This window comes from Centruroides sculpturatus, unplaced genomic scaffold (genome assembly GCF_000671375.1).
Source record: "Centruroides sculpturatus isolate CEXI.00-Female unplaced genomic scaffold, Cexi_2.0 scaffold98, whole genome shotgun sequence".
Taxonomy (NCBI): Eukaryota; Metazoa; Arthropoda; class Arachnida; order Scorpiones; family Buthidae; genus Centruroides; species Centruroides sculpturatus.
In genome coordinates this window covers 1062754-1066236 of record NW_019384476.1, presented here as the reverse complement: position 1 = coordinate 1066236, position 3483 = coordinate 1062754, and the positions used below count along the sequence as shown (strand labels likewise).

The 3483-nt window shown below is 33.9% G+C and overlaps 1 long non-coding RNA gene across 1 annotated transcript in view; it reads right to left on the bottom strand.

The window, feature by feature from the left end:
- Nucleotides 1–1723, bottom strand: part of LOC111621334 — a 32899-nt gene extending 31176 nt beyond the window's left edge. Inside the window, exon 1 of the long non-coding RNA XR_002756053.1 lies at nucleotides 1363–1723. This is a non-coding gene — a long non-coding RNA (uncharacterized LOC111621334). The remainder of the gene's footprint in view (nucleotides 1–1362) is intronic.
- Between the last annotated feature and the right edge of the window lie 1760 nt (nucleotides 1724–3483).

Genomic DNA, 3483 nt, shown 5'->3' with positions numbered 1-3483 from the left:
CCCCCTATAACACTGTTGATTTTTCCGTTTTATATGAATTCCATGTTGTACGAGTCACTTAGATTTTACAAATACGTGAGCCGTTCACAGCCTGGCACACGTATTTGTAAAATCTAAGTGACTCGTACAACATGGAATTCATATAAAACGGAAAAATGAAGTGTTATAGGGGGTCGACTTGTAAATACTGTATAATCGAATTTATAATTTCGATAATTTTGTCTTAATATCTGTATTATCCACAGATCTTAAGACATAATTACATTCCGTTTTTATCTAGATTTACAAGACCGACGATGAATAATTATTAAGAAATATGCGATCAAAATCCGCAAAATATAAATGATCGATTAATTTCGAGCGAAATTTAAATAACCGAGGTGTTATTTTACAATTAAACCTTAAAATCAATCTGGGACGAACAGTAAAACGATTGACGGCATTGGACGAATAATTGGAATGCACCGAACAGAACTTGCCTTTTAAATTTTTATTGGTGATTTGACAGATTTCGTAAACAAACGACTGCGGCCATATCGTTAGTGGCTAACGCCCTCTGGTTAATAAAAAGATCGTGATAAAATCGGATGGTAAATAATAAATACGATGGAAGTGTCCGAGACTGTTTATGCAGTAAACAATTTAAATTTATCAATTATAACTGAAAATAATTTTTAATTGTATTATTTAATTTTAAGTGTAAAGCAGTATCATATCGAAAAAAGTAGAAAAAAGCTAATAATGAATTTGAGGTAGGCCGGATGGCCGAGCGGTCAAGGTGGCAGCCTACCGCTTCGACTGAAATAATTAAATCCTAAATATGCGGCCGGATGGCCGAGCGGTCAAGGTGGCAGCCTACCGCTCTGGGGACCAGAGTTCCAACCTCGGACGTGTCGAAAATTCCCCAGGAATTTTTCGGGCGGCGGTCCGTCCGAATATGTCGGGCCCCGTCCCGTTATGGATTCCGCCAAGGTTCACCCATTGTGGACCTTGGAGGAATCCATAATGGGCTCGCAAAAAGAGGCCCTCTTAGAGCCCACGGGGCGGAAAGAGCTTTAAAAAAAGTGAATGAGAATTAGAGGCTCTTCGAGGATCCAAAAACGAGTTGGATCGAATTTAATTTAATAAAATAAAGAGACAAAAAGAAACAGAGTTTCTGGTTGTCTTTTTATTTTATAATAAATTCAGTTAAATTTATAAATACGTTTGTTAATGAATTTGAATGACTAGAGTCAAATTGATAGGAATTACGGCTTGAAAAGAAAAAAAAAATAATAAAACATTAATTCTATTGAGTACAGTAGTCGAAAATAGATTAAAAAGTATCCGCTTGAATAAACTAAAAATGTGAAATATCATTACCATTTACAGTATGTATTCTTGGCTAGACAACTTCCCGAGTCGAAGAAAAATGAATGCTTTCTACTGCGAGAGAACCTTTCTACCATGTATATTTAGCTGAACGGAATATATGCAAGGTAAACTTTTTGTAACTTTAGTAAACACACCAATATTAATAAAAAGAAACAATCTCAATATAATTCGATAAGCCAAATCTTATTCGAATTTCTATTCTGTTCGAATCTTCTCTCTTGTTCTCTTTTTTTTTTCAAATTCCAAGCCAAAAAGTGTTAACTTTTCCTTCGCTTGGAATTAAAAATAATTCTTTGGCTCGGATATTACTTTTTCTTTATCTTTCAAGCTTCTAATCCTATCTACAGAATACGTCTTTTTTAAAAACCCTTACCTTCTTGCTGCCCACAAGAAGGCCTTTTTTAGCAAACCTGCTATGGGTTAGGCCAGACCCACAATGAGGCGTTCTGGTGATGAGGGACATATCCCGACATATGCGGATGGACCAATTCCCGAAAAATTCCTTCAAAATACGTCGTTGCTGATGCAATGATGTTGGGTACCAGAATATTTTTCATGTTTATCGTGAGTTAGACAAAGCCAAACGTGAGGGAAAACTGCTATTTTTATACGATTCGGACCAAATTTCTGAGCCAAATCGGATCTCGAATCTCCCTAGAGTAATAGAGAGATGGCCTTTACGGCCTCGATCTTCCGGCAGTGTAAGGATAATATTTGCCAATATTATAGAAAAAGAGAACAACTAACCACAGAAAAAATGAGCTTATTGGACATTATAACGAACTTCTTAAGAAGATGTCACGGTGCAGCATAGCCTACATTCTTGTGGTAAAAAAACACCAACTAACCAAACTGAGCAGACATTTATTTATGATAATAATCGAACAGGAATGAAAAATTACACTTTAATTCTCGTAACTTTGCATAAAACATCATTAAATAATCACAAAAATATTAAATGCCCTACTATATTTTTTTCAGTAAAGGAATATTTTTAAAATTAAATTAGAAACAATTTCCTTAAAGAAATTTTGAAAAGGCAAATTGTAATATCGTATCGATATGTTAATTATAGTTTTATCAATATTTAAAATCTATTGTTTTGACTAGTAAGAAACTTCATTAAGTGATTACGTAACTTTAAAACTATGTGAGAAAATAACCAATTAATTGATCTTTCAACTTTTTAAATATTTTTTAAAGGGTGATCGAAGATTCGACACATTTTGTAAATATTTAAATTTGCCAATTTTATAACCACTTAAAAGGTTTTTTTGAATGAATAAACCGAAATGTTATGTCTTTCGAATCCGACGCTCACCCGAGTTCAAGAATTACTTAGAAAATTATTAATTCTCAGATTTTTTGTTTAAATGCATTTCGGATCGGAATTCTCGCCGATTCCTCTTCAGTAAAAATACAATATGCAACAGAGCCTACACCGCAATTTCGGACTCTTCAAAGAGTCCGAAAATTGCTAATTTTAGCTTCGTATTTAAATTCACTTATATCCAGTTTTGTATAAAATAAACATAAAAATGAATAATAACATTAACTTTATTACTTAAAATGCTACGAATACACAATCAACAATACAATTCAGCATGAATTCCGGCCCGTTAAAGTCCTTTCGAGTAGTTTAATTTCGTCTTTGTCTAAATCATCTCACGACTTTCTGGAACAAAGATTTCATATCATTGCGTGAATAAATAGATGAAGATCTATTGAATTGTGTTTTCGATTACTTCGTCTAGTTTCATTAGAGTGTTTTGTTCAGGTCGAGTGAGAATGTCCTATCCTATTATATATCATCGTCTTGACTCTGTTGAATATGCCTGACAGATATCTTCTGATTGGATTCATTCCGTCATTATCGTCGAATAAACATGCCACAAAAGATGATCATCATACAAACGAGAATCGACAGACTCTAAAGAAATAGATATCAGAAGGATGGCCGGTACATAAAAAGTCTATCCCATCAAACATCAAACCCTACTACAATTTTAAAGAAGACCCATACCTATAGAAGGATATTATATATAAAGGACCTGCCATAATAATTCCAGAGAAACAAAGAACCAGAGTTCTACAGCAAATTCATGCTGC